The 25,056-nt window shown below is 37.8% G+C and overlaps 1 protein-coding gene and 1 non-coding gene across 4 annotated transcripts in view; both read right to left on the minus strand.

Annotated features, from left to right (window-relative positions):
• Positions 1–25,056, minus strand: part of LOC109813334 (rhodanese-like domain-containing protein 14, chloroplastic) — a 46,861-nt gene that overhangs the window by 2,309 nt on the left and 19,496 nt on the right. The window lies entirely within an intron of this gene.
• LOC145952233 (small nucleolar RNA R71) lies at positions 18,841–18,947 on the minus strand. Its single transcript, XR_014429912.1, has one exon. It is a non-coding gene; the product is annotated as a small nucleolar RNA R71 (small nucleolar RNA).

A 25,056-nucleotide genomic window follows, 5' to 3' on the forward strand; every position in this document is an offset into this window, starting at 1 on the left:
AATGAAAGAAAGGTTGCAAGAATTGTTGAGTAATGTGGGAAATACATCGGGATCATCAGGTATTCTAGGACAGAATTGTGGGTCTTTTTATTGTTGGGGAACTAGGCTTGCTAGGATTGATTTTCCCAGGTTTAATGGTGAGAATGTGAACCGGTGGCTCTATCAATGTGACAATGTCTTTCTTATTGATAATACACTTGATGATTTCTGTGTTAAACTTGTTGTTCATATGGAGGGTCGTGCTTTATAGTGCCACACGACTCTTGATAAAACTACCAACTATTCCAATTTGCCCTGGCTTAAGTATAAGAAACTGATTCTTGAAAGGTTTGGTGATGTTTGTGATGATCCAATGGCATATTTAATGAATCTGAGGTAGAAAAAGGCAGTTACTAAGTATTATGAGGAGTTTGATGCTATTATTACTCGCTTGAATTTTTCAGAGCAGTATTTGCTTAGTTGATTTTTGGGAGGGCTTAAGAAGGATATTCAAGTCCTGGTAAAGATGTTTCAACCAACTAAAATAAGGTTTTTTCTTTAGTAAGATTGTATGAGGCTGCTAATACTTCAGGTTCTGTGATTAATGGGGTCAATAAACAGCAAAAGGGTGTATTGGGCTATAAACCATTAAGTTTCGATAATTCTACTTCTTCTAGTACAGTAACTAATGCTAGTAAGATTAAGGCAAGACCAGGGAAGAGTTTGACTCTTGTTTACAAGAATGAAAGGAGAGGGCCAAGGGCCTTTGCTATTTTTGTGATGAACCTTATTCACTTGAACATAGTTTGACGCACAAGAAGTTGCAAGTGCATGTTTTGGAGATTATTGATGAGGATGACCAGTTGGAAGTAGTGGATAATGTAAATGAGGGAGGAGGAGGGAGGATTATTACAGTCTTTAACCACTCATACTGCTCAACCTTCACTATCGAAGGAAATGGACCCATTGTTAAAAGAGTTTGATGATATATTTGAAGAACCAACTTAGTTACCTCCATTTAGGCCTGGTCATGATCATAAAATTCCACTAGTGAAAGGTGCTAATCTAGTAAATAAAAGGCCTTATAGGTATGCTAAAAATCAGAAGGATGTTATTGATAATTTGGTATAAGAATATTTGAAATCTGGTGTTATTCAGGATAATAGTAGTGCATATGCCAGCCATGTAGTTTTGGTGAGCAAGAAGGATGGATTTTGGAGAATGTGTGTGGATTATAGGGAATTAAACAAGAGTACAATGAAGAATAGGTTTCCAGTTCCGTTGGTAGACGATTTACTAGATGAATTAAATGGCTCTACAATTTTCTCCATGATTGATCTAAGGTCTGGCTACAACCAAGTAAGGATGAACCCTTCAGATGTGCACAAGACAACTTTTAGAACTCATGGGAGACACTATGAATATGTGGTAATGCCCTTTGGCCTTACCAATGCACCTGTAACATTTTAAGGCCTTATGAATACAATAATTCAACAGTTTTTAAGGAAGTTTGTATTAGTCTTTTTTTATGGCATTCTTATCTATAATGTGAACTTGCAAGAACAGTTGAATCACCTAAAATTGGTCCTTCTAACTTTGAGGAATAATTACTTATTTGCTAGAAGATCCAAATGCTATTTTGCTATGAATAGGGTCGAATATTTGGGTCATTTTATCTCAGGTGAAGGAGTGGCTACTGATCCTAGTAAGATTGAAGCTATGGCTAAATGGCCTTTATCTCAGACTATTAAGCAACTTAGAGGATTCTTGGATTTAGCTGGTTATTACAGAAGGTTTGTGAGGGGATATGGAGTTATAGCTAAGCCTCTAATGGATACGTTGAAGGAGGATAATTTTATGTGGAGTCAAGATACTAAACTAGCATTTTTGAAGCTAAAGGAGTTGATGAGTAACACACTTATCCTAGCACTTCCAGATTTTTCCAAAGTTTTTATGGTGGAAGTTAATGCTTCATGAGGGAATTGGAGCCGTATTGATGCAAGATCACCAACCTATTGCTTAAATTAGTAGGACCTTGAATCTACAACAACAATCTTTATCTACATATGAGAAGGAGTTGATAGTTGTGGTTTTTGCTATGCAAAGGTGGAGACATTACCTTTTGAACAAACGTTTATAGTAAAAATAGATCATTATAGTCTCAAATACATTTTGGATCAAAGGTTGACTATAGATTTCCAGCAGAAGTGGCTAGCAAAACTCATGGAATTTGACTTTTCAATTGAGTACAAGAAGGACCAAGATAATGTAGTAGAAGATGCCTTGTCCCGAGTAAGACCTGTTGAGTGTAGAAGTTTGATTACTCAACAATTGTAGTTTGAGTTGATTGATAGGATTCATAAATCCTGGCTTAATGATGTGAGCTTCCAGAATTTGATCAGTGAAGTGCAAAACAACTCAAATTCTCATAAACATTACAAGTGGAAGAATGGTGAACTGAGAAAGAAAGGGAAACTTGTAGTTGGAAATAATCGCGAACTAAGGCTTGTTACTATGGTTGCATGCATCTATTGTAAGAGGTCATTCAAGAATCTGTTCTACTATGAAGAGATTTAAATCGGTAGTTTACTGGAAAGGGATAACCAGTGATGTTAGGAGTTTTATTCAACAATGTTTCGTGTGTCAACAATGTAAATATGATAATTCTGCCACTCCTGGATTGTTACAACCATTGCCTATACCTAATTAGATTTGGCAGTATATTATAATGGGTTTTATAGAGGGCTCACCTAATTCATTTGGTAAGCAGGTCATCTTGTTTGTGGTGGATAGGTTGAGTAAGGCTACTAATTTCACAACTCTATAACATCCATACACTATAAGGGAAGTAGCTCAGACATTTGTGAACAATGAGTTCAAATTGCATGGTTTTCCTTATTCTATTACTAGTGATAAAGGTCTTGTGTTTGTAAGTCAGTTTTGGCAGGATTTTATGGCTTTCCAAGGAGTTCAAATTCATCTTTCAACAAGCTATCATCCTTAAATTGATGGATAGTCTAAGGTGGTGAATAGGTGTTTAGAAACCTATCTTAAATGCATGTGTGCATATTCCCCTGAAAATTGGTCTAAATGGCTTCCTATGGCTGAATGGTGGTGCAACACTACCTATCACATAGCCAACAAGGCTACTCCTTATGAAATCATGTCTGGCCAACCACCTCCTATCTACCTTCCTTACCTTCCAAGAGATTCCAAGGTGGAGTTAGTTGATAGAAGCTTAAGAAAAAGGGAAGAAATGTTGAAACTAATTAAATTTCCTTTAAGAAGAGCTCAAGAAAGAATGAAACAGTCAATTGACACACATAGAACAGATAAGAAGTACCAGATTGGTGATTTAGTATACGTGAAATTGCATCCCTACAAGTAGACTTCAATAGCCTACAGGAGATATTTTAAGCTAAGTTCAAAGTATTTTGGTCCTTATAAGATCATTGATTACATTTGTAATAGCCCGATTTTCACTGATAGTTTGAGAGCCCAATGGCCCAATAGGGGTGGTTTAGTAGCCCAGAATGGGTCGTTCCCAAATCGGAACGGGCTGTTCCAAAAGACTAAAACGAGAGTGATTTTGTATCCCAAAACGGGCCATTCCCAAATTGGAACGGGCCGTTCCAAAATACAAAAATTGTCAACATATTTTAGATGGGAACGGAACGTTCCCAAATTGGAATGGGGCGTTCCCAAATTGGAACGGGGCATTCCCAAATTGGAACGGGGCGTTCCCAAATTGAGAACGGGCCGTTCCAGAGTTGAGAACGGGCCGTTCCAAAATATGACCGTTGTGAGTATTAAATGCACCCCAGAACGGGCCGTTCTGGTTTGACAACGGGTTGTTCTAGATGTGCTTTTTAGTCTTGATTTAAGAGTTCAGAACGACCCGTTCTAGATTTGGAAAGGGTCGTTCTGGCGAAGCCTGATGCCTATAAATAGAGCGCTCTGCCACTCCCAAAAAGCACACCTCTCATTTTTCTGATTTCTTTTCTTCTGCTCTCTCTTCTTTCCCTCTACTTTCTACTTTAGACTGAGGGGAACCCAACGAGGGAGACCAACCAGATCTTGCGTAGGTTCAGCTACTACTTATCAAGGTACGGGCGAAAAAGGGATTATTTGTATGCAAAGTTACATGAGGAAATTGGGTAGAAGAGGAAGCTCGTAGGATTATGAGTAATTTTATAATTATTTCTATTTGGAGAATTATTGGTCTTATGTGATTCTGTATATATTTAGAATTATGAATATATATTTAATTTGTAAGCATGATGATTTGGGAGAGAGAACGAAATTTATAGAAAAGTGCCTATTAGTTAGGTTTTGGAAATATTGAATTATTTCTGTTTGAGAAATTGATAATCCCATTAGATTCCGTATGTTTTGAGGATTAGAAATATATATTTAATTTGTAAGAATGATGATCTGAGAGGGAGAACGAAACCGTAGAAAAGTTTCTGTGAGTTAGGTTTTGGAATAATTGGGGGTTTTACCGTTTATGTTAAGATTTTATTAAATTGATAATTCTATTGATTATTATATTAATTTATGAATATTATTGTGATATTATTTGATAAAATTGATGATCTAGGTGAGGATTTATGGTGAATTACTTGAGGAGTACGTGAACCACCATTTTGTGTGGATTGTGTATGTATTGTGGAATTGAGAAGTGGATGTGAATGTGGATGTGGATGTGGATGTGAATGAGAATGAGATTGTGGTTCCTCACACTTGTGACCAGGGATGGCACGACCTTAGGCAAGAAATGCTACAGGCATGACCTTGGCGTAGTGTGGGATGGGTGATTCCTCATGCTTATGTCAGGGGTGGCACAACCTCGAGCAAGAGATGTTGTAGGCGTGACCTTGGCACAGTGTAGGATGTGTGATTTCTCATGCTTATGTCGGGGGTGGCACGACCTTGGGCAATAGATGCTACAGGCGTGACCTTGGCATAAGGTGGGATGTGTGAGGCAATTAATGCTTATGTCGAGGGTGGCACGACCTCGAGCAAAAGATGCTACAGCCGTGACCTTGGCATAGGGTTAATTGCAAGATTTGTGATGGATTGGTGTGATTGTGAATTGTGATGTGAAGATGTTGCGTGATTGATAGAATTAGGATAGATAGAAATGCTTGTAAATACTTCAATAAGTAATGAGTTATGATGAGACGATATTGTGGATTTTTCTTGTGTGCTTTTCATATAGATGTTTTCTTTTCTCACCGTATAATTTGTGAATGTTTTAGGTGAGGATGATCCGGCTATGAGTGGCATCTAAAATGCCAACAGTTGAGTTATGGGTATGCTTTATGATGGAATCATGCCTAGGAAGGCAAGAAGTGACATATTGAAGGAGCCAAGAGGAGTTGGTTAGACATGAAGGTGTGGGCCAGTCAAGGCCCAATGGGTCCGATGGGCCTGGGAAGGCCCAAGTTGAACTTTTCATGGGCCATATTTTATTATAGCTATTTTCATGTGTTTTGTATACATCATGTTAGTATAGGTATCATATATTTTGGTCTTGTATTTTGGACCACATAGAGTAGCATTTTAGGTTTTAGGCTTGTTGGGCCTAGTTTTGGGCTTCATGGGCCTTTGGGCTTTTGGTACCCAATATTGGGCTCATTTTCATTCTTGTAATTTTTCCTTTCCATTGTATTTGTTTGACCATTGTATTTAGGTCATTAGATTAGGAATATACAAGAATTACTTAAATAGGTAAATTAGGTTAAACTAGGTTTAATTTGGAAGTCATTTAAGTTACATTTGAGTCACATGTTTAGCACCATGGGTGGCTGAACATGTGCCACTCAAATTAACCCTAAATAACTCTCAAATCAAACCTAAATTCATCTAGGCACCTAAATTTTCGGACTAGCACATGGGAGCCAAAATTTGAATTCAAATTTCAAGTTTGAATTCAAATTTTGGGCGCCACATGTAGCCTTGGATTTAGGCGCCCAAAGTTGCACACTTGGAACCCTACTTAAGTGATTCTTCCACTCTTTGTATTCACTTTTGAGAATAATGAAATTTGAGAGCTTATTCAGCCAAATTTCGTTCAAGAGTCACCATGAGAGAAAGCTTCACCTTAGGAACCTTTCTAGGATTTCCTCCTCTTTGAAGTGAGCTTTCCCTTGCACCTTAAGCTTGGATGCTTCCATCCAAGGCTTAAGCCTTCTTCCTATCCGAGAATCTCCTCCATCTAGTGTTCATCACGTTGGTTTCTATTTCCTTGAAGAAGATCCGTGCATAAGGAGAGCTAAGGGGAAGAACATTCATCACTCCTCCTTACCTTCTCCATCACTTTGATATTGTGACATCGAGGCAGAGGATTTCTAGGACATGAAATTTATTTGTAAATGGAGCTGTACTTATTATTTTGAAAACATTTAATAACCTCTTATGTTTTATTTTCCAAGTTTCATTTTCAAAATATTTTGGATATCGAAGAATGTTTCTAAAGGTTTTTATGTGAACCCTTTTATCGACGTTAAAAAATTTATTTCCTTAGTTTATTTACATTATTACAATATATGTGTTGGGGTAGTAAGGGTGTCACATTTAGTGGTATCAGAGCAGGTTGATCCAATCGACCGTGAGTTATGAGTCTACTATGCTTGTTTGGTAGATGAATGATGTAGTGAATTGATTGTTGAACTTATTGATATGCTAGTATGACGATTGATTTCATTTTTTGTTATTTAATTGTGTGTACTCTCACAATGTTTTGCTTTATAATGACGATAATGATGATAATGATGTTTCCCTTGTGTTGTTAGTATTGTGGTTACTTATGTATTATTTTCTGAGAATTTGGCTGAAAAACATGATATAGCTTAGTTGATGCTATTCATGATTGCTTATTTGTTTCGTTACTTCTTACTTACATAAGAAGTAGTGGTTGGGTGGCATCACTCGTGTTGCGAGTATAGGTGCAAGTAGTGGTAGTAGATGAAGTATCTTGCTAACCAACTAGAACTATTAGGACTTTGAATGTAGGTGAGACATTGATTTGTCGAGTGGATTAAGAGTTTACGATTGGTAGAGTTTCTAAAAGCTATAGTTCTAGTGATTGAATCTAAGAGGTTATGTGTTGAGCATTAGAGCTTTGAGTGTTCTTGATGAAAGGTCAGAGTGCTGGTGATTTCCTTAAGTTTTGATGCTTGCATATTAACCTTGTTAAGGGTTAGGTTGCATAAGGATTTTATTTCAACTCTAAGTCTTTTGTGTGGAGTATGTGAGTTGTTTTGGTTTAGGATTGTAGTGAGAAGCTTGGATATGAGTTTGAGGTAAAGGAGTGAGTTTGAAAGGATTGAGGTATTTTTGTGGCCTTAGATGTTGATACACTATTGTAGTTTGGTGTAGAGGAAGTTTTTTTTTTTTGCGGTAGTTTTGTTGTGCCAGTTTGAGTACCGTATTAACAGAATTAGATTTTTGTAATCTTCAGGAAAGTTATAGCCTTGGACGTTATCTTTCTAATGGAACTAGAATTAGATAAAACGGAGATCTAGAACTCCAGTTATAGTTGCTTTGATGGTTAGAAGTCTAATTGTAAGCGTTGAATATATTTGTTGGATTTTTGAATTTTTAGCTAAGAAGATGATTTTTTTTATAATCTCATGTCTTCATAAGAGTTATAGCTTATTCTCTTAGATTTCTTTTGAGATAGGTTTGAGATCATGTAGAGGAGTATAACTCTTTAGGTGTCATTTTTCGTTGCCAGTTGTTGATGGAATATGTACTGTGTCATGATTTTTTGAGTTGTTAGACAATGCAAGGATGAAAACTGATTTGGATATGATATTCTGAGGTGTTGTTATGTGGATTGAGAGGTCGTTTAAGGTTGTATGATGCTATGTGGTAAAGTTGGTTCATGTACATGCTATATGGAGTAAACGATGATTGATTTGTACATGCTTAAGGATGATATATATGAACATTTAAAGTAGGTATTCTAATATGATTTAATATGTATGTATGTTAATATGAGGATAGATGACCTTATGGATTAATTAGCGAGTGTTTATGTGTTTAGTAAGATTAACCTTAGGGTGTATATGATCATATTGGAGATGAGGATGAATATGTATACAAGATAAATTTAGGCTAAGTTATCTAAGTATGATTTTTTATTGTATGAAGTGAATTTTCAGGTCTTGTAATTTCTAATGAAGGTATAATATTAATCTATTTAAAGTAGAAGTTGTGCTTAAGTGGGAGATACCTAAATCAGTTAGTGAGGTTATGAGTTTTCTTGGATTAGCTCATTGTTGTTGGATATTTATTGAGTAACTTCCTAAGATAGCATTACCTTTGAGAATATTAACTAAGAAGAGTGTTGTTTTTGTGTGAGATAGTAAGTGTGAGAATAGTTCCCAAATTCTTAAGGAAAGATCGACTAGTGCACTAGTGTTAGCATTGGCTGATCTAAGTAAACCTTTTGTGGTATAGTTTGATGTTTCTAAGATAGGTTTGGGTGGAATGTCGATGCAAGAAGGAAAGGTAGTAGCTTGTGATTCTAGGCAATTGAAAACTCATTAGAGGAATTACCTACCTATGACTTTAAGTTAGCGGTTGTAATATTTATTCTAAGATTTGGAGATGCTACCTATATGATTCTAAGCTTGAGGTATTTAGTGTGATCATAAGAGCCTTAAATATTTTTGACTGAAGAGTTAATTATGAGACAAAAGAGATAGTTTAAATTTCTAGAGGACTAAGATTTCAAACTTAGTTGTTATCTGAGTAAAGCCATTATGGTGACAAATGTTTTGGGTAGGAAACCTCTACATCTATCCTCCCTTATGATTAGAGAGATGAATCTTTTTGGCTCAAATTAGAGATTTAAGTTTGGCTTATAAGGTTACCCTTAGTAGTGTGAGACTAAGTACGACTTGAGTAACGAATGGATTGTTGAAGAAAATTGGAGAAGCATAATTAGTTGATTCATTTTGGTGACAAGATATGAGGCTATAGGATAACGTGATGGATAAGAGTTTGAGTTGGGTGTAGATGGAGTGGTAAAATTAGAGATCTGATATGTATACCTAGTGAACTTACGCTTAGGTGCTGGATCTTTAGAGATGATCAAAGAAGTAAAACCAATATTGTGGTAGATGCCTTGATTATGATGACCTTTGATATATCATTTTTGATGATTTAAGAGTTGGATTTGATTGAAGAATTTAGAGACTTATGCTTGGTGTGTGAGATTATCCTTAGGAGCATTGAATTAATTATGTTGAAAGTGACTAGTGAATTAATGGATGAGATTAAAGAAGCCTAGGAGTCAGATTCTTTCTTAGGGAACCTAGTGGAGAAGATTGGTAGAAGTATATATAACCATTTTTGAGTAGAAATCGACGTTGTTTTGAGGTGCAAGAATAAAACTTGGGTGCTTAGTAATCCTGAATTAAGGAAGATGATCATAGAGGAAGGACATAAGAGTACTTTTAACATTCATTTAGGAGCTACTAAGATGTATCAGGGTGGCGCAGCAGAAGCGTAGTGGCCTTTGGTGGAGAGAGGAATAGAGTAATTTGTGAACTCGTGTTTAGTATGCTCAAAGTATTTAGGAATTTTGTAGCCATTAGACGTCTCATTTTGGAAGTGACATGGTGTGTAGATAGACCTTAGCTATAGGTTTGTCTGAAATGCTTAAGAAATTGATTCTTTTTGGGTTATAGTGGATAGACTCACCAAGTTTGCTTGTCTTACCCTTGTTGATAATAGACATTCCTTGGTGAAATTGAAAGAGTTGTACATCTATAAGATAGTGAGGTTGCATAGGAATTAGAAAGCAAGACGTAAGGAGTCTACACATTTTTGTTTTCAGGTGAATTTCGGGGACGAAATTTCTAAAAGGAGGGGAGAATTGTAACAACCCAATTTTCACAGAATATTTGAGGGCCCAAAGGCCCAATAGGGGCAGTTTAGTAGCCCAGAACAGGCCGTTCCAAAAGACTAAAACGAGAGTGATTTTGTATCCCAGAATGGGCCGTTCCCAAACTGGAACGGGCCGTTTCAAAATACAAAAATTGTCTACAAATTTTAGATGGGAACGGTGCGTTCCCAAATTGGAACAGGGCGTTCCCAAATTGAGAACGGGCCGTTCCAGAGTTGAGAAACGACCGTTCCAAAATATGACCGTTGTGAGTATTAAATGCACCCTAGAACGGGCCGTTCCAGATTTGGAACAGGCCATTCGGGCGAAGCCTGATGCCTATAAATAGAGCGCTCTGCCACTCCCAAAAAGCACACCTCTCATTTTCTGATTTCTTTTCTTCTACTCTCTCTTCTTTCCCTCTACTTTCTACTTCAGACTGAGGGGAACCCAGCGAGGGAGACCAACCAGATCTTGCGTAGGTTCAGCTACTACTTATCAAGGTACCGGGGAAAAAGGGATTATTTGTATGCAAAGTTACATGAGGGAATTGGTTAGAAGAGGGAGCTCGTAAGATTATGAGTAATTTTATAATTATTTCTGTTTGGAAAATTATTGGTCATATTTGATTCTGTATATATTTAGAATTATGAATATATATTTAATTTGTAAGAATGATGATTTGGGAGAGAAAACGAAATTATAGAAAAGTACCCGTTAGTTAGGTTTTGGAAAAATTGAATTATTTCTGTTTGAGAAATTGATTATCCCATTAGATTCTGTATGTTTTGAGGATTAGAAATATATATTTAATTTGTAAGAATGATGATCTGAGAGGGAGAACGAAACAGTAGAAAAGTGTCTGTGAGTTAGGTTTTGGAATAATTGGGGATTTTACCGTTTATGTTAAGATTATATTAAATTGCTAATTCTATTGATTATTATATTAATTTATGAATGTTATTGTTATATTATTTGATAAAATTGATGATCTAGGTGAGGATTCATGGTGAATTACTTGAGGGGTATGTGAACCACCATTTTGTGTGAATTGTGTATGTATTGTGAAATTGAGATGTGGATGTGGATGTGAATGAGAATGTGATTGTGGTTCCTCACACTTGTGACTAGGGATGGCAAGACCTTAGGCAAGAAATGCTACAGGCGTGACCTTGGCATAGTATGGGATGGGTGATTCCTCATGCTTATGTCAGGGGTGGCATGACCTCGTGCAAGAGATGTTGTAGGCGTGACCTTGGCACAATGTAGGATGTGTGATTTCTCATGCTTATGTCGGGGGTGGCACGACCTTGGGCAAGAGATGCTACAGGCGTGACCTTGGTATAGGGTGGGATGTGTGAGGCAATTAATACTTATGTCGGGGGTGGCACAACCTCGTGCAAGAGATGTTACAGGTGTGACCTTGACATAAGATTAATTGAAAGATTTGTGATGGATTGGTGTGATTGTGAATTGTGATGTAAAGATGTTGCGTGATTGATAGAATTAGGATAGATAGAAATGTTTGTAAATACTTCAATAAGTAATGAGTTATGATGAGACGATATTGTGGATTTTTCTTGTGTGCTTTTCATATAGATGTTTTATTTTCTCACCGTATAATTTGTAGATGTTTTAGGTGAGGAAGATCCGGCTATGAGTGGCATCTAGAATGCCTACAGTTGAGTTATGGGTATGCTCTGATATTGTGACACCGGGGCAGAGGATTTCTGGGACATGAAATTTATTTGTAAATGGAGTTGTACTTATTATTTTGAAAACATTTTATAACCTCTTATATTTTATTTTTCAAGTTTCATTTTCAAAATATTTTGGATATCGAAGAATGTTTCTAAAGGTTTTTATGTGAACCCTTTTACCGACGTTGAAAAATTTATTTCCTTAGTTTATTTACATTATTACAATATATGTGTTGGGGTAGTAAGGGTGTCACAGCATTGGTGCAGTAGCTTACAAGTTGGACCTTCGTATGCAGTCCAAAGTTCACAATGTCTTCCATATTTCTCAACTCAAGAAGCACATTGAAGATGTAGTAACTTCTACCAGTATGCTATATCAAGTTGAAGATGCCTTTGCAGAGAAGGAGCCTAAAGAAATTCTGGATAGGATGACAGTTAAAAGGAAAGGAGTAGTAGTAACTAAAGTTCTTGTTAAATGGAAGCACCAACTTCTAGAGGATGCCACTTGGGAATTTTACTATGACTTGTAGAAGAAGTATTCTTCATTCCATCCTTGAGGACAAGGATGCTGACAAGAAAGGGGCATTGATATGAAATAAAGCTGAAGAATAGTAGTGTTGGTTGTTGAGCTATAAGTTAGTTAGATATGTCCTATTTTTAAGGGAAGTTGTTAGATTTAGTTGGGAGTTGATATAAAGATTTAGTAAGCGATTAGTAAGGGGACTTTTTCATGTTTCTAGATCATTTTTGTAAACTCTCAGATAAACAATAAACTCTTCAGAACCTTTTCTCTCATAGGATTCTTTGTTCCATCTCTATTCTTCGAATTATATCAGATTCCTAAATCTATGAAAATTCATAATGATAGACCATGGACCAAGGGTCCAGTGACTAGAGCTATGGCTAGAAGAATACAGGAAGAGTTGGATCTTGTGAAGACTAGTGGGCTTGTCAAGCCCAAGGTAATCTTCACTTGGAATGCTCTATCATGAAGAGAAGGCCTAGCTCCACTTGTTTATATTGTACAGTTTATACATAGTCTTTTGTATAGGTTATTTTTGCCTTTGTATTTGTGAGGCACTTTACTTGCTTTTCCTAGTGTTTGTATATTGTTTTTGAGGTGGGTTACTTGGAGAGTTTAACTCCATTTAACCTCCCTAGTTGATACATTCATTTTGTATTTTTTCAGTAGGGAAAAGGGGGTGACATTTACCAAAGCTAGGGAGTGTGCTTAGAAATTGGGCCTGAGTTGGGCCTAGGCAAAATTTTGCATATTGGACTCATTTTGCTCCTAATTTTTCATAGATTTGATTTAGCTAGGTTTCATCATCATATGATGAACCTAACTAAACCAAATCAAAGATTTTCAAATTAAATCTTAGAGCCATTTGAGACCAAGGCCGCCTAGCCCAAATGCTTTCCCTTTGGCCGGATTTCCAAGCTCCTTCTCTTGGTTTTTGAAGCTTGCCTTGCAAGCTACTAAACCAAGGGAGGTTAAGCCAACCTTACCATGGTTCTTAAGTGAACCATGGTCAAGGTTAGCTTCTCCTAGAAGCTACCTAAACCGTGGGAGTTAAAGTTAAGCCTACCATGGTTCCTAGTGAACCATGGTTAAGGATAGCTTCTCCTACAAGCTACCTTTCCCTATATATTTCTAATTACTTCATTTGTAATCACTTTTGAACAAATTGAGAAATAATATTCAGATTTCTCTCATCAAGAGTCCATTCTAAAACCGTGGAGAATTCTCTCTAAGGTTTCACCAAGGTTCTTCAACCTTAACCATTGGTTCCTCAAGCTTCTACACTAACCAAGGAGTAACCGAACCACCTTGAGGCTTCTCCTCCATTGAAGACCTCTTCATGGAGCTTCAAGCTTCTTCCAAAGGTCTACCTCAAGAGTTCACGGTCCTAAGCATGGAGCAAAGTGAAGGAACATCAATCTCCTCACCTAGTTCCATCACATAACATAGAGGTGCAATAACAATACCCTATTTATAGATGGGAGTTGCTATAAAATAGATTATACATCGATATTCCTTCTTGTTTTCTTGATCATACATTTGTGAAATCCCTTGCAAAAGGGAGATGACCTAGTGCATTATTAATATCATGCCAAAAGTCGAAGTTATAAGTAGATAAATGATATATAACACTACATTTGACCATGGGCCCTTTTCAATTTGTCATTATGTATGGATCATCGAGTTGAAATTGACCCAAAGACCCATCATGTAATCTCACAAATCTTTTGAGTATATCATTCATTTTCTCTCAGAGAAGATTCATCTTCAAATCATGAGATATTTAAAAACTTGTCGAACTTGGAATTTGAACCTAAGGAGTCTTATATGGTTCTCGAGTTCAACTTAGTAGTCTATGAAGCTATGCTCAATTAATGGCTTAAATACTATTGCACATTTAGTGTAAAATGTTACATTTCAAGAGTTTTGTCTCTGTTAACAACTTAAGCTTTTCATATGGTGGTACATGCTATTGGTCATAACGTTTGACATTAGAGTTGGTGTGGGTTCATATTGTAAGTTTGACATGTTTGCATGTGTTATATGTAAAGAGTTGTGTTTTCATCCCCATTTGTGTTTTTGAAACGGTAGAAAACAATCCTGGTAATATCAAATGAACAACTTCGGTGGTGTATTTAGCTGTTGCAGAGTAATTTAGATTTGAGAGCTACTTGCAGAATGTAGATGAATTTGATTACTGAACTTCTCTACCAAAAATAACTCTCCATTTTCAGTAACCAAACTCTCAAAAACACTTCTAATTTGTATCTAAACTGTACCGGAAGGACCCTGTCGGCCACGTGGCTCGGCCACGTGGCTCGGCCACGTGGATTGGCACGTCATGTCCTATCAAATATTGACGCAGTTCAAATATCATTTCGGCTCGGCCACGTGGTTCGGCCACGTGGACCGGCACGTGGACTGTGCTCCTCTCCTATCGGCTCGGCCAGAAGCAGGGAAAGGGCGTTTCGGCCGTTCTGTCTCGGCTCGGTCAAAAGTCAACATTGAATAATTAGAATGATGATTATGATTAATAAAGGACAAGGCATAATTAAGGCATAACCCGCCGATTAGTACCGTATTACCTAATTTGGTAAGCGCCACAGAAGGCCCACCATGCTCAGGCCCACGTCAGGTATTATAAATAGGTCACACGCAACGAGGTATGTCACTGTTCATTATTATCCTATAAAATCGTGCTTGTCCTGACTTGAGCGTCGGAGTGCCTTTTGCAGGTACCTCCCCCTATAAAGAATCCACTTGAAGCTCTCGTTCGGCCCTTCTACACCCTAGAAGACTACGAGTGTACTCTCAGGCAGGTACATTTTGGCGCCCACCGTGGGGCCGAACCGAAAGCATTGCAGAAACAAATCGAACGTAACATGGAAAAGAATCATGGTAAAGACAAGGAATACTAATTTTGAAGGGCACCAGTCCGAAGAGGAGCACCAGTCCGGGGCCGAGACGGTTGAGGAGACAAACTTGACCAACATGGTACGCCAGATGAAGGAAGAAATGATCGCCATGAAACAGCAGCGAGAGAGAGATGTCGCCGAGATGGTCGCATTGAGAGAAGAGAATGCTGCTCTGAAAAACCAGTACCGAGATCCCACATGGAAACCATCTGAGACGACCCACACTCAGGGGTCGTTCCACTCGCACGGCTATCACACCTCTATCCCCCACACCTCTGTTGTTGCCCCAGCTGCCCATGCTTCGGGCAGCCGACCGATACAACCATTGCCAGCCGGAGCACATCGGCATCCCTTTACCCCAAGCGTTATGCAGACGACACTCCTTGACCATTGGAAGTCATTGCCACTCGATAAGTATGATGGTTCCACCGACCCCGACGAGCATGTCGACATCTTCTTGACTCAGGTCACCCTCAGCACTACTGACGATGCTGCCTTGTACCGAATCTTCCCAACTTCGTTGAAGGGTTGGGCATTGAGCTGGTTCACACGACTTCCGGCCAACTTAGTCGACTCCTTCAATACCTTGGCATCTCAATTCACCATTCAGTTCGCCACCAGTAGACCTCATCAGCTGACCTCGCTCTCATTGGTAAGCATAAGACAAGAAAAGAAGGAATCCCTTCGGACCTTCATGAGCCAATTCAATAAAGCGGCTTTGGAGATTCGAGACCTCAACCCTGCTGTAGCTCTGCACCACCTTACCATCGCCTTGAAACCAGTACCTTTCGCTAACAGCATCTGTAAGAAACCCCCAATTGATATGGATGATTTGCGTCGGCGCGCCGACAAATACATGCAAATGGAGGAATTAGCTGAGTTCCGTAATCAAGCAAGGGCAGAGATAGCCGCCAAAGCCGATAAGCCAGCCGAGAGCAACTATCGGAGCCGTCCCAAAGAAATCGCTTTCTGCGAAAAACCCGCACGAGGACCGAGGTATTCTCATTACACCCCATTGAACGCCAGCCGATCTGCTGTCCTAGATCAGGCACTCGCTTCAGAAGTCCTGGCAGTGCCGAAATGAGCGTCAACTCCTCCACGCGCCGACACAACCAAGTCCTGCAAATATCACTGAAACTGAGGTCACTCAACTGAGGAGTGTGCGGCTCTTAAAGATAAAATCGAGGACTTAATCAAGTAAGGGCAGCTTCAATGTTTTGTCGATCAGCCCCGCTCTCCCCGACACGATGATCGCCGGCATCGTGGGGAACAACATGGTCGAGAGAGACCTGATAGGCATCCTCACAGGGAACAAAGCCGGTCGAGAGACCGAAGAGAAGTCGAGCCCACAACTCAACCCCAAAGGGTTATCAATACTATTGCCGGTGGATTCGCGGGCGGAGGGTCCACCTCCTCAGCACAGAAGAGACATCTACGAGCTGTCCGAACTGTCCACGCGGTTGAGCGCACCCGGCAGAGGCTGCCGGCCATCACATTCACTGAGGTCGATTTCAAGGGCATCGATCCTGATCAAGACGATCCCATGGTCATCAGCGTGGAGATCCACAACTGTATCGTTCGGAAGACGTTGGTTGATCAAGGAAGTTCGACCGATATTCTCTACTGGAATACCTTCAAGCAACTCGGCATCCCGGAAGCCGAATTAATCCCACACAATGAGCCGCTGGTTGGATTTTCTAGTGAGCGGGTACAAACGAAAGGATACATCAAGTTATCCACTCGTTTTTGTTCCGATGGAGCCGAAGTCCGAGACATCCCGATCAAGTACTGATGTTGTGTATTTTACTCGTATTTTAGCACTTTAATTCACAAGAATTCATAGCATAATCATGCATATCTTTCATGTTTTTAATAAATTTTTATATCATTTTCCTATTTTATGCTTTTCTTGGTATGTGTTGTGTTTTCTCTAAGCAGGATTAAGATTTAAGAATTAAAGAGGAAATGCTGAGCTACAGGGAAAATCACGGCCGTGATTCTAAATCACGCCCGTGATTCACCAGGGACAATCACGGCCGTGATTCTAAATCACGCCCGTGATTCACCAGAGAAAATCACGGTCGTGATTCCCAATCACACCCGTGAACGCCACTGACCCTTCATAGATGTGCTCCAGAGAAGATCACGGTCGTGATTCTCAGTCACGGCCGTGATTCACTTCGTGTCCCAGCTGTTTAAGTTTTATGTTTTTATTTTTTATTTTATCTTTGTAATTTTTATCTTGGTAGTTTTACCTTTTTACCCTTTTAGGTTATAAATTAGATTAGGTTAGCCTAGAACGGGGTGGGTTTCCGGAGACAGTCTTTTAGTTTTCGACACTTGGAGAAGGTTGGGCGCCTGTGCCATCGACTCTAAGGTTTACTTTTCTTTTATTCTTTTCTTCTTGGAGAACTACTATGAACTCCTGTGAGTAGTATCCCTTTTTCTGGGATCAGGGCTTAGCCTCTGAGAACCTCTTTATTAATGCATTATTCAGTTTCTTAATTTTATTCCAATTCTTGATCTGTTCTTTTATATTTTATATATGAACTTTAATATTATTGTTTTCATAATAACATTAATTAAGGATGAACTGAGAGGAGAACTTGATTATAATTATGATAAACAATTAATCTTAATTTTCATAATCATAGATAATTAGGGATGAACTGAGAGGAGAACCTAATTATCGGAACCTAAAGGAATAGACTTGAGTGTTAAATCACGAGAGTAGATTTAAGCTTTCGAGGAGCAATAGATTAACAAAGATCTTAACGGGTTTAATTGAACGCAATTACCACGAGAGTAGGGATTAATTTTAATTAAACACGTCCTCGTTGCCTGAGAAGGTGCAAGGATTAAATTAGGTTAAGACTACCTTCAAGATGGAATAGAATTAATTAATGAAAATAATAATTCAATAATGTTGGAACTCTTTGTGCGAACCCTAGATTCCCGGAAATCTCCTTATCTTATCTTAAAGTTTTATCTTATTCATTAATTGCATTACTATCTCTTTTACCTTCAAATCTGATCTTATCATCTCAAAACAGAAATTCCATCTGTTTTAAAATTCAAATTAAAATACTAGTAATTCTAGGTCAAACACGTAGTCCCCGTGATTCGATATTTATTACTTGACGACAACCGTACACTTGCGGTTTTTCACACAACAAGTTTTTGGCGCCGTTGCCGGGGACTACGTCTCTTGATTTAAATTACAATTATTTTAATTCGAATTTTAAAAAAAAAAAAATTAAATTAAATAAATAAATAATTTTTTTTTAGTGTTTACTTCTCCAATTCAGATTTCACGGGTCACTTTCTTTTTTTTGCAGTGCCTTAGGATTAATGCAAAAGAGATCTCTACGTCTTGGGAAACCAACACCACTTGATCCTGAGATTGAAAGAACTCTCCTGAGAAGGAAAAGAAACCTTTCTAGAGAATTTGACATGGCTGCACAACGAGATAATTTACCGCTTCGGGATTACTCTGCACCCGTAGCTCGTGGGATACCTGGAGGGGAGATGCGAACTGGAGCTACTGTACCAGCTTCTCTGGTGAATATGCTCAAACAGAACACCTTTGGAGGACTACCATCAGAAGATCCTAATGACCACTTAGAGGGGTTCTTGGAAATCTGTGAGACCCAGCAATTTGATGATGAAGTTTCTGATGGAATGCGACTCCGCTTATTCTCACTCACCTTGAGAGATAAGGCAAAGGTGTGGCTAAGAACAGTGCCTAGAGAAAAGATAGCAACTTGGGAATTATGTGAAAAAGCTTTTCTAGAGAAATTCTTTCCTCCTTCTAAAACTAAAGAATTGAGGAAGAAAATCACTAATTTCCAACAAGGCACTGGAGAAACTATTTATGAAGCATGGGAGCGGTTCAAAGGATATCTTCAAGCATGCCCACAACATGGCTTCAACCGTTGGCTTACCATCCAATTTTTCTTTGAAGGATTGGACCAACAAAGCACCATGATATTAGACTCAGCAGCTGGAGGATCTTTCATGGGGAAACCTATTAATGACTGCATGATTATTTTGGAAAATGTAGCCTCAAATCACAGCCAATACAGTGAAAGAGAAGTCACAGCAAGGAAAGGAACTCCGGGGCGATATGAAGTGAACAATATTGAGTTACTCTTAGCAAAATTTGATACTCTTAATCAAAGATTAGACAAGATGGAAAAAGCTAAGGTTAATTCAGTGGCTACAAATCAAGTATGTGACCTTTGTAGGGAACAAGGGCACACTGCAGTAGATTGTACCTCAATTTTTACTGGAGAAGAAGAAGATACTACTGAACAAGTGGCAGCTTCTCATAATTTCTATGACACTCCTCGAAGAGAGAAGAGTAATCCATATTCCAACACATACAACCCTGGTTGGAAGAATCATCCTAACTTTTCTTGGAAGAATAACCCAGTTCAAGGAAGTAGCAGTCAGCAACCTAATTTCCCTCCGTCCAATCACTTCATTAATGGGCAAGGAAATCCAATACAGACACCCTCAATTCAACAAAGTGTTTCAAGATTAGAAAGCCTTATGGAGAATTTTGTCACTAATCAAAAACAGACCAATGATTCAATGGCAAATTCTATTCAAAACCTTGCTGTCAAGGTTGAGAATATTACTCTCCACAACAAGATGCTGGAAAATCAAATTGCACAGTTGATGCCTAGTTCAAGCAATTCTCCAGGTATGTTCCCAGGTAAAACAGTTGCAAACCCAGCTGAAAATGTTAATGCTGTGACTTTAAGGAGTGGGAAGAAATTAGACGGACTTGTGTCTAATCAAAATGATAATATTGAGATTGATGAAGACGCCTCTCCTATGGTTGAAAAACCTGAAAAAGAGAGATTAGAAAAAGAAAAAGTATCTTCATCAAAGCCTCAAACTGTTTATCACCCTCCAATTCCTTTTCCTCAAAGGTTAGCAAGGACTAAACTTGATAGACAATTTGAAAAATTTTTAAATATGATCAAACAAGTGTATGTAAACATTCCATTTGTAGAAGCTCTACAACAGATGCCTACATATGCTAAATTTCTTAAGGATCTTTTAGCTAACCGAAGGAAATTGGATGATAGAGAGACTGTTACATTGATCCATCATAATTTGCCCAAAAAAACTTAAGGATCCTGGTAGTTTCTCTATACCTTGTCTCATTGGAAATCTAAGGTTTGAAAAAGCCTTATGTGACCTTGGGGCAAGTATCAGTTTAATGCCTTTATCAATTTGCAAGAAATTAGATATGGGAGAATTAAAGCCTACAACAATGTCAATCCAGTTAGCAGATAGATCTATAAAATATCCCATAGGAATTTTAGAAGATGTTCCAGTTAAGATAGGTAAATTTTTAATTCCGGGAGATTTTGTTGTTTTAGAAATGGAAGAGGACAAACAAATACCAATCATACTAGGTAGACCATTTTTGGCTACAGCAGGCGTGATAGTAGATGTCAAACATGGAAAATTGTCCTTATCCATTAATGATGAAACAATGGAATTTAATATTGCTAAATCTGTTAGACAACCTTCTCTTGAAAATATTTGCTGCAGGGTTGATATATTGCCTAAAGACATGGAGGAAGAAGTCATGAGATCTATTTTGAGGGATCCCTTGGAGAATTTTCTAGTTGGAGGAAAGCACATAGATCTTGAGGGGATTCAACCTAATTATGCTTGCTTGATCGATTCAAGTCCCCCGTGTAAAGAAAAAGATCCTCTAGTTGAAAGTCTTCTTGAGTCTTCAACAGATTGGCAAGAAGAAAACTCTCCAAAGTTAGAACTTAAACCACTTCCTTCATCTTTAAGGTATGAGTTTTTGGGGGCTAATTCCACTTATCCAGTCATAGTAAATTCAGCTTTAAATGAAAAAGAAACTGAAAAACTTCTCAATGAGTTGAGAAAATTTAGAAAAGTTATTGGATATACTATGGCTGATATAAAGGGAATTAGTTCTTCATTTTGTATGCATCGCATCTTCTTGGAGGAAGGATCCAAACCTTCTGTTGAAGCTCAAAGAAGACTAAATCCCAAGATGAAAGAAGAGGTAAAGAAAGAAATTTTGAAATTATTGGATGCTAAGGTAATTTATGCTATATCTGATAGTCCTTGGGTAAGTCCAGTTCATGTGGTTCCTAAGAAAGGTGGGATGACAGTAGTTAAAAATGATAATAATGAATTAATTCCCACAAGAACTGTGACTGGGTGGCATATGTGTGTTGATTATAGAAAATTAAATAATGCCACTAGAAAGGATCACTTTCCCTTACCTTTTATTGATCAAATGCTTGAAAGGTTAGCAATGCATTCATACTTTTGTTATTTGGACGGATACTCCGGTTTTCATCAAATCCCTATTCATCCATTAGACCAAGAGAAAACTACTTTTACATGTCCCTATGGTACTTTTGCTTATAGGAGAATGCCTTTTGGCCTATGTAATGCACCTGCTACCTTTCAAAGATGTATGACTGCAATCTTTAGTGATTTATTAGAAAAAGAGATGGAAGTTTTCATGGATGACTTTTCAGTTTATGGTGTTTCCTTTGATGACTGTCTATTAAATCTAACTAAAGTATTGCAGCGTTGCTCTGAAGTGAATTTAGTCTTAAATTGGGAAAAATGTCATTTTATGGTACAAGAAGGAATTGTCTTAGGACACCTAATATCTGGGAGAGGAATTGAGGTAGATAGAGCAAAAATAGAAGTAATTGATAAATTGCCCCTTCCAATTGATGTTAAAGGTGTTAGAAGTTTCTTAGGGCATGCCGGTTTCTACCGAAGGTTTATTAAAGATTTTTCAAAAATCTCTAAACCATTATCTAATCTACTTGTGAAAGAGGTACCTTTTAACTTTGATGTTTCTTGTAAGAATGCATTCTACAGGTTGAAAGAAGCTCTCACTACAGCTCCTATTCTGCAAACTCCTGACTGGAGCCTTCCTTTTGAAATCATGTGTGATGCAAGTGACTATGCTATAGGAGCTGTATTGGGACAAAGAAAGGACAAGAAGGTTCATGCTATATACTATGCCAGCAAGACTCTTGATGAAGCCCAAGCCAATTATGCAACAACAGAAAAAGAATTGTTAGCAGTCGTCTATGCTTTTGAAAAGTTCAGATCTTATCTTGTGGGGTCTAAGGTTATTGTTTACACAGATCACTCTGCCCTAAAGTATCTTTTTAATAAAAAGGATGCTAAACCTAGGCTCCTCAGATGGATTCTCCTTTTACAAGAATTTGATTTAGAGATTGTGGACAGAAAGGGAGTAGAAAATGTAGTAGCAGATCATCTCTCTCGACTTCCACAAGACCAAGCAACAAAGGAGGAACTCCCTATTAATGACAGCTTCCCAGACGAAAAGCTTTTAGCAGTTGTTGTGAAAAACAGTCCCTGGTATGCAGATTATGCGAATTACTTAGCATGTGGAGTCCTTCCTGAAGACTTTAATTATCAACAAAAGAAGAAATTCTTTAGTGACCTTAACAGCTTTATTTGGGATGAACCTTACCTATATAAGAGGTGTAGAGATGGTATCTACAGAAGGTGTATCTCAGAAGAAACAGCTCCTCACATCATTCACTCATGTCATTCTTCCGCATATGGAGGGCATGCTAGTACGTCAAAAACCGCAGCTAAAATTCTACAATCTGGTTTTTACTGGCCAAACTTATTTAAGGATACTTGGAAGATGGTAAATTCTTGTGACCAATGCCAAAGATCAGGGAATATATCCAGGAAACATGAAATGCCATTAAATGGGATTTTAGAAGTAGAAATTTTTGATGTATGGGGAGTAGATTACATGGGACCATTCCCAAGTTCTAAAGGTTACAAGTTCATATTAGTTGCAGTTGATTATGTGTCCAAGTGGGTAGAAGCGATTCCCGCTCAAACGAGTGATTCAAATACTGTCATTAAACTCTTCAAAAGAATTATATTTCCAAGATTTGGGTCCCAAGAGCTGTGATCAGTGATGGAGGCTCACATTTTATTGAAAGAAAGTTTGAATCTCTCTTAAAAAAATATGGAGTCACTCACAAGGTTGGTACACCTTATCACCCTCAAACAAGTGGACAGGTAGAAATATCCAACAGAGAAATCAAAAAGATTCTTGAGAAGACTGTATCTACAACAAGAAAGGACTGGTCTTTAAGATTAGATGAAGCTCTTTGGGCCTACAGGACTGCTTACAAAACACCTATTGGCATGTCTCCATTTAGGCTGATTTATGGCAAATCTTGCCATCTTCCTGTAGAGCTAGAACACAAGGCTTTGTGGGCAATAAAATACTTCAACTATGACCTAAAGGATGCTGGAGAAAAAAGGAAATTGGAACTCAATGAGCTTGATGAAATCAGATTAGACTCATATGAAAATGCTAAGATTTACAAAGAAAGAACAAAGAGGTGGCATGACAAGCATATACATAGAAGAGAATTCAAGCAAGGGGACTCGGTGCTACTATTTAATTCCAGACTCAGATTGTTTCCTGGAAAATTGAAGTCAAGATGGTCAGGGCCTTTTACAGTTCAAAAAGTATATCCCTATGGAGCTGTAGAAATCATAAACGATAAAGGCGACATATTCAAGGTCAATGCACAGAGATTGAAGTTATATTTCCATGGGGAACACTTAGAAAAATTATACTCTATGGTTCTTCAGGAACCTACTCAAGCATCATGAAAATAAAAAATAAAAAATAAAATAAAATAAAAAATAAAAAAATAAAAAAAATCATGCATATATACATATTCAGTTAATCCCAGCTTGAATTTGTGTTTGAAAAGTAAATATTTTTAACGAAATTGTTCGTCTTTGAAAACACTGAATGTGATGAATTGAATCTTGAAGTCTCAGAACAAAAGGTTGAAAAATTAGCTGGTTTTGTGGCTAGCACTTGGTTCTTAGTATTAAGGCTTGAAATGATCGAGAATTATAAAAATAGTCTCTTGAAGATAAATTCTTTTTAATTCGTGCTTAAAAGCTTTTGGGGGGTAAATAAAAAAAAAATATAATAAAAAAAAATATATATATATCACCTAGCACCCCTTTGAGGTCATAGGTTAGAGGGAGAATATTCTTAACCTTAGAAAACTAAGGGAACTAATTAGCTACTGGGGAATTGTTTAGTAAAATAGCTAACCCCCTTTGAGGCTACATGTTCTTGAAATTATCATCCTCTCTACACTGATTGGCTACTGGGGAAATGTTTTAGGTGAGACAAAAACAAAAATAAAAATATTACCCCCATTTGTGTCACAAGCATCGAAAAATTATTTCTGTTAAATTATCTTCATTTGACTAATGAGCTTTACAAGATTTGACATCATGAAACCCTTAGAAACTAAGAGTTGGTGCTAGTAATGAAAGATTAAGATTCTAATTGGACCTTGTGAGACTAAGAGTGAAGATTTTAAATGCTCAGTTAATTCTTGATGAATTTTTTTTCAAAGTGCTAATTATTGTTTGAGGACAAACAAAAGTTCAAGTTTGGGGTTATTTGATGTTGTGTATTTTACTCGTATTTTAGCACTTTAATTCACAAGAATTCATAGCATAATCATGCATATCTTTCATGTTTTTAATAAATTTTTATATCATTTTCCTATTTTATGCTTTTCTTGGTATGTGTTGTGTTTTCTCTAAGCAGGATCAAGATTTAAGAATTAAAGAGGAAATGCTGAGCTACAGGGAAAATCACGGCCGTGATTCTAAATCACGCCCGTGATTCACCAGGGACAATCACGGCCGTGATTCTAAATCACGCCCGTGATTCACCAGAGAAAATCACGGTCGTGATTCCCAATCACACCCGTGAACGCCACTGACCCTTCATAGATGTGCTCCAGAGAAGATCACGGTCGTGATTCTCAGTCACGGCCGTGATTCACTTCGTGTCCCAGCTGTTTAAGTTTTATGTTTTTATTTTTTATTTTATCTTTGTAATTTTTATCTTGGTAGTTTTACCTTTTTACCCTTTTAGGTTATAAATTAGATTAGGTTAGCCTAGAACGGGGT

Source organism: Cajanus cajan, chromosome 9, assembly GCF_000230855.2.
Source record: "Cajanus cajan strain Asha chromosome 9, NIPB_CcT2T_4, whole genome shotgun sequence".
In the NCBI taxonomy this organism is placed as follows: domain Eukaryota; kingdom Viridiplantae; phylum Streptophyta; class Magnoliopsida; order Fabales; family Fabaceae; genus Cajanus; species Cajanus cajan.